This window comes from Salmo trutta, chromosome 2, assembly GCF_901001165.1.
Source record: "Salmo trutta chromosome 2, fSalTru1.1, whole genome shotgun sequence".
Classification (NCBI taxonomy): Eukaryota; Metazoa; Chordata; class Actinopteri; order Salmoniformes; family Salmonidae; genus Salmo; species Salmo trutta.
Window position 1 is genome coordinate 70,118,072 of NC_042958.1, and position 12,797 is coordinate 70,130,868.

Consider the following 12,797-nt stretch of genomic DNA (forward strand, 5'->3'; position numbering starts at 1 on the left):
CAACAGTGTCCGACTGAATTCTTGACAGGGGGGTACCTATGTGCAGTACTCCAAAAACGTCTGTAAGGGGAGACGGATCTAAAATAGTGCCATTTACACACACACATATATATATGATGAACATTTAAATATGAATTCCCAGAAACCAGACAGTTTATGACAGCCACAAAACATATGAACCAGTGTGGCTGGTTTCCGTTTTACTTCAAACCCTAGTAGGATCAAAATCAAATAATATTTTTCAGAGTTTGGCCCCAGACCAGTGGATACGGTGAACGACCTTGAATTGAATGAGGCTGAGTCTAGTGCTAAAAGAGGACGAAGGCACCCTGTGCAGCACAGATTCCCAGGTGTCATCCCCAAGTTCCTCCCCCAAATCCTTTTCCCATTGAGTGTCACGACTTCCGCTGAAGTCGGTCCCTCTCCTTGTTCGGGCGGTGTTCCGCGGTCGACGTCACCGACCTTCTAGCCCTCGCTGATCCATTTTTCATTGGTTTTGTCTTGTCTTCCTTCACACCTGGTTCCAATCCCATCAATTACATGTTGTGTATTTAACCCTCTGTTTCCCCTCATGTCCTTGTCGGTGATTGTATGTTATGTGCAAGTTATGTTCTGGTGTGCAACGGGTTTTGTACCCACTTTCATTATTTGTATATTTTGGTTTTCGGAGTTTTGTGAGCACTTATTAAAAAGACTCCGTTTATACCAAGTTCGTTCTCCTGAGCCTAACTTCCCTGCCACCAGCACGCACCCATTACATTGAGTCTTTAAAGGCAACAAAGAAGGGTTCTGTAAGTCATTGATGATTTCATACACATCTGAAATTGCACCCTTGAAGTTTGTTTTGCTCAAAGATGCTCTCTATAGCTGTACTCGCAGGGCTATTGGGATATTCAGGTGTGTTAGCTCTAACAAAGTTCCTAGTCTGGAGATAGCGGAACAAGTGGGATTGGGGGAACTTTTCCTGTAACTGAACTGTTTTTCTTTAATAGTAATGAAATTGAAGCCTGATAAAGACTAAGCAGTAGCTTTGATGTATTAAGGCACTCTGCAAATAATTGAGACCGGAATGGGCAAAGCAGACAGGAAAACGTCCTGTAAAATTAGTTTGGAAAACCATCCGGACCCGGTGATTTACCACTTTTAATTGCAATCTCGTCAGGTGTAAATTCTTCTTCTAAACCGTCATGGGAGTCTGTATCAATTGAAGGCATATTCAGACCATCGAAGAACAAAATCAGAAACGGGTCTTGAGGTGTATTGCGCAGAGTAAAATTGTTTGAATTGGTCATTGATCTCTATGTACAACTGTGGTAGCACCAGACATGGTCCTTGTTGGTGGGATTAAACGTGAAGCCTCAGATTTACGGATCTGATGTGCAAGGAGTTTACTGGCCTTGTCGCCTTGCTCATACACTGTATCGAGCTCGTAAGAGTAATTGTTAAACTTGTCTGTTAGAGAGCTCGTCAAATTCAGATTTGAGGAACTGCCGTTCTTTATATAGATCAGAGGAAGGATCTGTAGCATACTTCTCATCCAATGTAGCTATGGCTTCGCTCAGGTCTCGAAGCCAATGAGAGCGAGCTTTGTTTTTGTTGGCTGTATAAGAAATTATTTGGCTATGTAAGTATGCTTTGAGGGACTCCCATATTGAAGAGCAAGTCATACCTGGGGTTGAATTAATTTCTAGGAATAAACTCCTTATCTGAGAATAAAATAACAACTCTCATAAGTACACCTCTGAAGGTTAGGGAGAAGTTTTTGGTCCAAAAATAAGTAAATCAATGCGGGAGTGTTTGATGAACATGAGAAAAAAATGAATACTGTCTGTAGGAAACACCAGGCCTCACACATAGCACATTTCTGCAGAAAAGATTGAATAAGTAGGGCACATTTAGTTGGGCCTGTAGTTCTTCGTGAGGACTTGTCAAGAACCAGGGATATTGTACAGTTGAAATCCCCCCTAACATCAACGAATGGCAATCTAAATTGGGTATAGCAAATAAAAAAAGGTAGAAGTTAAACTTGTATCATCACAATTGTTACTATGTCCTATTGTCCCTTAAAAGATTTAGATGCACTATTGTAAAGTGGTTGTTCCACTGGATATCATAAGGTGAATGCACCAATTTGTAAGTCGCTCTGGATAAGAGCGTCTGCTAAATGACTTAAATGTAAATGTAAATGTAGGATCAGGAATAACCTCAGAAGCTACAAAGGGAGTAGATTTATCAACCAAAATGGAAGCACCTCTTGATTTACTATGAAAGTTAGAGTAGAACAGTTGACCAACCCAGTCCCTGCGAATCCTAAAGTGCTCACCTGTCCTCAAGTGAGTCTCTTGTAGAAATGCAACATTTGCATTCAAACCCTTTGTGTCAGCACCCTCTTATGTTTCACAGGGTTGTTAGCCCCTTTGATGTTCCACGAAATATACTTGATGGTATGATTTTGGCCACCCTGAGCACTCCCTTTATACAACCCTGTCATTAGAGCACAGAGTGGAAAATTAATGAATACCTAAAAGCCCCAGGATAACTTGTCTCAGAGTAATAATGTATGGGGTAAGATTCTTGGGAAAAAAGTACAGAAAAAAAACTAAAAAAGAAGAGTGACAACATTAGAACTGAACAATTCAACCTCCTTCCTCCCCCCCACCCCAGACAATACCTCCCCAAAAGGAGGTACAAGCCTAAATAGAACATGTTTTCTTAGCACAGTATGTCTGTGAGTGTGGTGTTAAACCCAAACCCACAATCCCACCCTTTAAAGTAGCGTTCTGTGTTACTGAATCAAGCAGCAAAAAATAGAAAAAATAAAGTGAATCCCATGTGCAGACACGAAATTAGGAAAGCACCACTTGTCGATGTATAAAATTATATTCCTAGTCTTAACAGGTATTGAGAGAGAAAATACATAAAATGTATCAAGGCTCTCAGCCAAAAACCTCTCATTTCAACTAAGCAAATCAAAGTAAAACAACCACAAAAAGGTTTGACAACGTACAGTCAAGACCACAAAATTACGTCTGTGCAACGTTGAACATTTTCTGAGTATAAATGATCTTCTTATCGATCTTCTCCATCTTCTCATGGAAAAAGCGCACTCGAAGAATGATGTCATGGGGCCTCTCATAGTCCCGGGGCTTTGGGTGCAGTCACCGGTGGGCTCGGGATTTTCTCCCCGCAATAACCTAAGCTCACACAGTTCTCCTGTACCATTTTCAGATCCACAGTCAGGCGTTTCACATCAGCCTGCAGGCAGGTAGTCAGGTCAGAGACACTGGTAGTGGAGGTCTACAGTGCTGCAATCGGCATGGTGTGCAACTCTGTTGTTTTGAGTAATGTGATAGCTGCCGCCGTCTCATTTCGTAGGATAGTTAAATCTGCTTTTAAAGTATTAGAAACCTCTTGTATTCGGGCCTCAATCGTAGCAACTACCTCCGTTTTCATTTCAACTATCTCCGAGCGTAGTAGCCTGATGGCCTCGAATGTTCATTTCAGCGCCACCAGGCAAAGCCGCATCCCCAGGTAGTGCTAGTCTCCGGGTCCTCAGACTCAGGAGAGGGGGCGCTGATAAAAATGGGTCTTGTAGGCCGGGTTTTCGGCCTTATGTTTCATCGACATGCTGACATTTGAAAGCAAAGTAGTCTTGGGTATTACAGAAAGGGATCACCAAAACTAATATTTGAAAATAAATACGGTTTTGCTGCAAAATTCAATCTTTAAGAACACTGCGGGAGCAAACGGAAAACGCGTCAGTTGCACATTGCGCCCCACCCTTACAACCCGTTAACCAACAATGCAGTTCAAGAAAGAGTTAAGAAAATATTTAAAGTAAAACTAAAGTAAAACATTTTTAAAAAATTAACACAAAATAACTAACGAGGCTATATACATGGTGTACAGGTACCGAGTCAATGTGCAGGGGTACAGGTTAGTCGAGGTAATTTGTACATGTAGGTACGGGTGAAGTGACTATGAATAGATAATTAACAGCGAGTAGAAGCAGTGTAAAAACAAAGCAGGGGGGGTGTCAATGTAAATAGTCCGGGTGGCCATTTGATTAATTGTTCAGCAGTCTTATGGCTTGGGGGTAGAAGCTGTTGAGGAGCCTCTTGGACCTAGACTTGGTGTTCTGGTACAGCTTTCCGTGCGGTAGAAGAGAGAAGTCCATGACTAGAGTGGCTGGAGTCTGACAATTTTTTGGGCCTTCCTTGGACACTGCCTCATATAGAGGTCCTGGATGGCAGGAAGCTTGGCCCCAGTGATGTACTGGGCCATACACACCACCCTCTGTAGCGCCTTACAGTCAGATACCAAGCAGTTGCCATATCAGGCGGTGATGCAACCAGTCAGGATGCTCTGATGGTGCAGCTGTAGAACTTTTAGGATCTGGGGACCCAATGCCAAATTTTTTCAGTCTCCTGAGGGGGAAAAGGTGTTGTGCCCTCTTCACGACTGTCTTGGTGTGTTTGGACATAGTTTGTTGGTGATGTGGACACCAAGGAACTTGAAGCTCTCAAACTGCTCTACTGCAGCGCCATCAATGTTAATGAGGGCCTGTTTGCCCTCTTTTTCCTGTAGTCCACAATCAGCTCCTTTGTTTTGCTCACATTGAGGGAGAGGTTGTTGTCCTGGCACCCCACTGCCAGGTCTCTGACCTCCCTATAGGCTGTCTCATCATTGTCGGTTATCAAGCCTACCACTGTTGTGTCATCAGGAAACTTGGTCACGCAGTCGTGGGTGAACAGGGAGTATAGGGCGGATTAAGCACGTACCCATGAGGGGCCCCCTGTGTTGAGGATCAGCGTGGGGGAAGTGTTGTTAATCTACCCTGACCACATGGGGGAGGCCCGTCAGGAAGTCCAGGATCCAGTTGCAGTGAGAGGTGTTTAGTCCCAGGGTCCTTAGCTTAGTGATGAGCTTTACGGGCACTATGGTGTCGAACGCTGACTCGTAGTCAATGAACAGCATTCTCACATAGGTGTTCCTTTTGTCCAGGTGGGAAAGGGTGTTGTGGAGTGCGATTGCGTCATCTGTGGATCCGTTGGGGCGGTATGCGAATTGGAGTGGGTCTAGGGTTTCCGGGATTTCATTTAGGCAGGTTACCTTCGCTTTCTTGGTCATAGGGACTATGGTGGTCTGCTTGAAACATATAGGTATTACAGACTCGGTCAGGTAAAGGTTGAAAATGTCTGTGAAGACACTTGCCAGATGAATCACGTATGCTCGGAGTACACGTCCTGGTAATCCGTCTGGCCAGGCGGAATGTTGACCTGTTTAAAAAGGTCTTGCTCAAATCAGCTACGGAGAGCGTGATCACACAGTCCTCCGTAACAGCTGTTGCTCTCATGCATGCTTCCATGCATTTAGCTCGCCTGGTAGGCTCATGTCACTGGGCAGCTCGTGGCTGGGTTTCCCTTTATAGTCCGTAATAGTTTGCAAGCCCTGCCACATCCGGCGAGCGTCAGAGCTGGTGCAACAATTTCAAAGATTTTACTGAGCTACAGTTCATACAAGGAAGTCAGTCAATTAAGTCCTAATTTATAGATTTCACAACTGGGAATACAGATATGCATGTCACAGTACCTTAAAAAAAGAGAAAGTTGGGGCACGGTTCAGAAAATCGGTCCGTGAACACCATTTGCCATATCTCCTTAGCATAGAGTTGATCAGGCTGTTGATTGTGGCCTGTGGAATTTTGTCCCACTCCACTTCAATGGCTGTGCAAAGTTGTTGGTTATTGGCGAGAACTGGAACTAACTGTCATACACGTCGACCCAGAGCATCCCAAACATGCTAAATAGGTGACACGTCTGGTGAGTGCAGGCCATGGAAGAACTGGGACATTTTCAGCTTCCAGGAATTGTGTGCAGATCCTTGCAACATGAGGCTGTGGATTATCATGATGAAACATGAGGTGATGGTGGTTGATGAATGGCATGACAACGGGCCTCAGGATCTCGTCACGGTATCTCTGTGCATTCAAATAGCCATTGATAAAATGCAATTGTGTTCGTTGGCCTTAGCTTACCCTGCCCATACCATAACCCCACTGTCACCGTGGGGCACTCAGCAAACTGCTGGCCCACACAACGCCATACACGTAGTCTGCAGTTCTGGGGCCGGTGGGACGTACTGCCAAATTCTCTAAAATGACGGAGGTGGCTTATGACAAAGAAATTAACAGTCAATTCTCTGGCAACAGCTCTGGTGGGCATTCCTGCAGTCAGCATGTCAATTGCATGCTCCCTCAAAACTTGCGATACCTGTGGCATTGCGTTGGGTGGCAAAACTGCACAATGTGTGATGATCATGCTGTTTAGTCAGCTTCTTGATAGTCCATTCACCTGACAGATGTGGCATATCGCAGCAAAGGAGAAATGCTCACTAACAGGGATGTAACAAATTTGTGCACAAAATTAGAGAAATAAGCTTTGTGCAAATACAACATTTCTGTGATATTCTATTTTAGCTCATGACACATGGGGCAAACACTTCACATGTTGCGTTTATATTTTTGTTCAGTGTAGTTAGTCCGGGTTGCTAATTGGTTATCTGTATTGACCCCTTTTGCACTAACTCTTTAGACTCATCACATTCGCTGCTGCTACTGCTTACGATTTATCCTGTTGCCTAGTCACTTTACCCCTATGTACATATCTACCTCAATTACCTCGTACCCCTGCACATAGCAAAGTTATCGTTACTCAATGTGTATTTATTTGTGTTCTATTATTTTTCCATGTTTCTCTACATTGTTGGGAATGGCCCGAAAGTAAGCAATTCACAGTTAGTCTACACCGGTTGTTATGAAGCATGACAAATTAAAAATATATATTTTATTTGAGGTGGGGAGTATGGAATTGAGATTCTCCCCGTCTACGGAAATCTCCCACCTTGACCGACTTCCTGGGTTTCAAATGCACTATTGAGTCTTCACATAGGAATAAATCGTCACGTGATCAATGGCTTTATCCATTCATATGCACTGAGTGCACAAAACACAAAGAACACCTTCCTTATATTGAGTTGCATCCCCTTTTGTCCTCAGAACAGCCTCAATTCGTCGGGGCAGGGGCTCTACAAGGTGTTCGAAAGCATTCCACAGGGATGCTGGCCCATGTTGACTCCAATGCTTCCCACAGTTGTGTCTAGTTGGCTGGATGTCCTTTGGGTGGTGGACCATTAACGTTTTGTACACTCAATGTATAGTCATTGGTCCCAAAGTTGATGGGTTTATTTGATACAAAAGCCACTTTTGAAGTCAACCTCTAGTCAGCAACACGTGACAACGGAGGCCCCACTGAGTGAGTTGGTAAGGTCGAGGGGCTGGTTTGGGATTCACCGATGATCTGACACCACAATCCTCTCTTTTTCGGCTGCTATTTCTCTGTTAAATACAGACGGCAAGATAGAATAGTGGCTTATCTTGTCCATTCTTCTCTTCCTTCCTGTACTGGCCCCCACTGTCTTCCATCACTTTTCCATGTAGCCAACCCATCTCTCCAGCTAAACTGAAGTGTTGATGATTTTGATGTACCATGAAGGGATAGTTCTCAAAGTACAAAAAAATGTACATGATTTCCAGTTATCCTTCAAAAGCCTTAGTCACTTTGTGCTATAAACCACTTTTTTTGGGGGGGGGGGTTCACTGACCCACAGATGAGCCAACTCTTCCCTGCATGTTTCATTAGACTACAAATAGTCAACTGCAGAAAATGATCAGCTTGGTAGGTTCAACACTGATGCTATACCTATAATGATGTAAAATATACACAATTAAATTTTCCACCAACTGGTTTCTGTGCCAATGTACAAAGCATAGACTTCGGGCGCTTCAACATCGTGGTGTGTTTGCAACACCACAATCAAATAGACTACTGTCAATCTCGACAAACAGAACAGGGCTACATCCCTCCCCATCTTGTAAGCCTACCCAGTATCAAAGGCTTGGCAATCTTGGTGTTTGGTAATAGATGTATTTTTCCATTCAACAAATGGCCCCTACACAGTTTGGATAATGGAATTATATTTTGGATGAACATGTGCAGACCGCTTTTGAAGTAGCCTAAATTAGATGAAAACATTGACTGGTTGTGTTCATGCCACATGTAAAAGGTAAAACATTTTACAAGTTAAATGACAAATATTTAGAATACATTGAAGCGATAAGTTCAAGGTGTGTGAGGAATAGCCGCTCGGATTGGAGAGGAGGCAGAGCACGTTAAGCTTTCCTGAATAACTGGGCCTGCTAGGAGTATTCAGTGCATTCGGAAAGTATTCAGACCCCTTGACTTAATCCACATTTTGTTACAGTGTTGGGATAGGTTCCTTGTCAATCATTTGCTTATTGGTGAAATCAGCAATCAGACTATCTTTAAGTAAATCAATCATTCATTTATTAATGCAATTGCAGACAGATGTTGACAACGGGAACATAGCATGCATGTTTCCGAATAAGTTCTGCAAAATAGGAAAGGGTCCAAGTTGCTTTAATATGCTTGCAGTCAACCCCTAGTGATGTAACTGCCTACGTCAACACCTTCTACTCATGAAACCAAGCCTATGCATATACAGTTGCAAACTTGCAGGAGAGAACAATAGTTCCAGTGTTTTCTAAGGGCTCAGAAGTAATTTTCCACTCCCCAAGTTGCTTTATAGTGGTATGTCTGACTTGTCTCATCTCTTTCACTCCCCTGCAGGGTTCTGTGTCTATGAATCTCTTTTAGCCTTGAGGCGCTTTCTCACAGACACGCTGTTTTGACTGCAATAACTCACATCTCTCAGACCGTTTCTTATAAGAGGCAGAGACTAGAAAAGAACTGTGGAACAATAAACCCTATAATGCATATATATATATATATATATATATATATATATTGCTAATCTCTAGTCCAGGACCCTATAAATGTAGTGGGGGAGGGGTCTTAAAGCCCTTTCCCTTCTATTATTACAACATAAGCCTAATCAATTATTATAATACAGCAATCATTTGGTGCAGCCCCTATCATGACCCCAAGGTGAACCCCATCAACAGCCTTATTATAAAATGGATGCAATAGTTTCCCCTCCCCCCTCAATCTACCCACAATGACAAAGCAAAAACAGGTTTAGAAATGTTTGCTAAATTATAATTTTTTTTACAGAAATACCTTATTTTCACAAGTATTCAGATCCTTTGCTATGAGACTCGAAATTGAGCTCAGGTGTATCCTGTTTCCATTGATTATCCTTGAGATGTTTCTACAACTTGATTGGAGTCCACCTGGGGTAAATTCAACTGATTGGACATTATTTATAAAAGCACACACCTGTCTATATAAGGTCCTACAGTTGACAGTGTATGTCAGAGCAAAAACCAAGCCATGAGGTCGAAGGAAGAGAGCTCCAAGACAGGATTGTTTTGACACTCAGATCTTGGGAAGGTAACCATAACGTTTCTGTAGAATTGAAGGTCCAAAAGAACACAGTGGCCTTCATCATTCTTAAAGGGAAGAAGTTTGGAACCACCAAGACTCTTCCTAGAGCTGACCGCCTTGCCAAACTGAGAAAGTCGAGGGAGAAGGGCCTTGGTCAGGGAGGTGACCAAGAAACCGATGGTCACTCTGACAGAGCTATGGAGTTCCTCTGTTGAGATGGGAGAACCTTCTAGAAGGACCACCATCTCTGCAGCACTCCACCAATAAGGCCTTTATGGTAGAGTAGCCAGAGAAGCCACTCAGTAAAAGGCACGACAGCCTGCTTGGAGTTTGCCAAAAGGCACCTAAAGTACTCTCAGACCACGAGAGACAAGATTCTCTGGTCTGATGAAACTAATATTGAACTCTTTGGACTGAATGCCAAGCGTCACGTCTGGAGGAAACCGGGCACCATCCCTATGGTGAAGCATGGTGGCGGCAGCATCATGCGTGATGTTTTTCAGCGGCAGGGACTGGAGACTAGTCAGGATCAAGGTAGAGATGAACGAAGCAAAGTACAGAGTTCTATGATGAAAACCTGCTACAGAGCGCTCAGGACCTCAGACTGGGGCGAAGGTTCACCTTCCAACAGGAAAATGACCCTAAGTACACAGCCAAGACAACGCAGGAGTGGCTTCGGACAAGTCGCTGAATGTCCTTGAGTGGCCCAGCCAGAGCCCAAACTTGAACCTAATCGAACCTCTCTGTGGAGACCTGAAAACAGCTGTGCAGCGACGCTCCCCATCCAACCTGACAGAGCTTGAGAGGCTCTGCAGAGAAGAATGGGGGGAAACTCGCCAAATACAGGTGTGCCAAAATTGTAGCATCATACACAAGAAGACTCGATGCTCTAATTGCTGCCAAAATGTGCTACAACAAAGTACTGAATAAAGGGTCTGAATATTGTTTAAAATGTGATCTTTTTTTATATACATTGGCAAAAATTTCCAAAAACCTGTTTTTGCTTTGTCATGGGGTATTGTGTGTAGATTGATGAAGAAAAAAAACCCAATTGAATCCATTTCAGAATAAGGTTGTAACGTAACAAAATGTGGAAAAAGTCAAGGGGTCTGAATACTTTCCGAGTGCACTGTATGTGGCACGCTATTATATTTAGACTTGGGAAAATAATGATCTGCAACAGACAGCGCATCTCAGTATCAGAACTTAAAATACAGCCAGACTGGCCTGCTACTGCACCTTTCTTGACTGTATAAAAACTGTAGAGTTTCCCACAACTTTTCCAAATGGAATAAAATACAAAAATCACAACGCTTTTGCGCCGTTATTCAAATGACATTGTCACTGCAGTTTACAGCCTAGAGTATAACTCTGTACTCCCTCGACAACAACGTAATTATTGATTGCATTGTGGTGTTGTACGCTAGTCTAGGTAAGATAATTGTATCGTCCCTAAACTGCCTGTCTCATGTCTTCACTGTGCTTTCATGCTCAAATGATGCACCTGGCCTGTGCTTATACTGAACATTGGTGCAGCTTCGAATGATTTTGTGTGTGGTATAAGACTAGTTAGCCTACTGTCACTATGAATGGTGGCTAGATAGAGGGCCGGATAAACTATTGACCTGTGGTATAGTTTGCGGATGGAAAAGTGTAGTGCATAAGGGAAGTACCAAAACACCTTGATACAGGTCGTTATCAATGAAAAGTCACAAGTTGCAGGGTGTTTCATGATCAACTAATCATGTAATTTCAGATCCAGAAGCCTCAAGATCTGTCACCATAAATTGTATTTCAGTAATATAAAATAAAAAATGAACTTTACCTGACAAGCATGAGTGGTTTAGGTTAATTTCCCATCCTTTGTGGGCTCTTGCATGTCAAGCAGCAGAAGGGCGTATTTGCCGATGTACTATTAGCTGTTAATGTTTACTTGGCAAGCTACCAGTAGAAATGTTGTTCAGTTCGGATAAACAGTGGTAAGTAGACCTAATGTACTTTTTCCTCCAACCAACATAGGCCTACCTAGTGAAGTTAGCTAAAATTATCCCCTTTTCAAAATTGTTTTTAAGTGTTTAAGCATGATTTCTGCTGACAGACAAGTCACATTGATTGATGGGCCACATCAAATGAGCTAGCTCATAACAGATCACGTCAATATGGCTTGTTAACAAACTAACTGTCAGGTGATAAACTAGATGGTTATATTTGCTTGCCATCTATAGGGGTGATGACAGTAGTCCGACTGACAACTTTACCAGGACGAGGACTTGCCGATGTCAACCTCTTTCCAAAAGCCTAATCAACTAGCTACATGCCAAATGGATAAGCTGAAAATACAATACAAATGATGTTTACTGATCATGAGAAGCATGCAGTTACTTGCTGTATAACTGATGCGGCCAAATGTGGAATAATCGGAAATGTGTAGTTCTATGCTCTTTCAAGAGGTGATGATATTAAAACAAAGCACACTGAAAAAAAGATTCAAAATGCAACATGTTAAGTGTTAGGACTATGTTTCATGAGCTGAAATATAACATTTCTGGGATCTTATTTCTCTCAAATGTTGTGCACAAATTTGTTTACATCCCTGTTAGTCAGCATTTATAGTTTGCCAAGATAATCCATCCACCTGACAGGTGTGGCATGTCAAGAAGCTGATTAAACAGCATGATCAATAAACAGGTGCATCTTGTGCTGGGGGCAATAAAAAGGCCACTTAAATGTGAAGTTTTGTCACACAACACAATGCCACAGATGTCTCAAGTTGAGCAATTGGCATGCTGACTGCAGGAATGTTCACCAGAGCTGTTGCCAGAGAATTTAATGTTAATTTCTCTACCATAAGCAGCCTCCAGTCGTTTTAGAGAATTTGGCTGTACGTCCAACCGGGCCTCACAACCGCAGACCATGTGTAACCACGCCAGCCAGGACCTCCACATCCAGCTTCTTCACATGCGAGATTCTCTGAAACAAGCCACCCGGACAGCTGATGAAACTGTGGGTATGCAAAAATAAATAATTTCTGCACAAACAGTCAGAAACCGTCTCAGGGAAGCTCATCTGCGTGCTCTTCATCCTCACCAGGGTCTTGACCTGACTGCAGTTCGGCATCGTAACCACCTTCGATGGCCACTGGCACGCTGGAGAAGTGTGCTCTTCACAGTACCGGGCAGAGGGCAGACCGCATCTATGGCGTCGTGCGGGAGAGCGGTTTGCTGATGTCAACATTGTGAACAGAGTGCCCCGTGGTGGTGGGGTTATGGTATGGGCAGGCATAAGCTATTGACAATGAATACAATTGCACTTTATCGAAGGCAATACCGTGACGAGATCCTGAAGCCCATTTTATCTGCCGCCATCACCTCA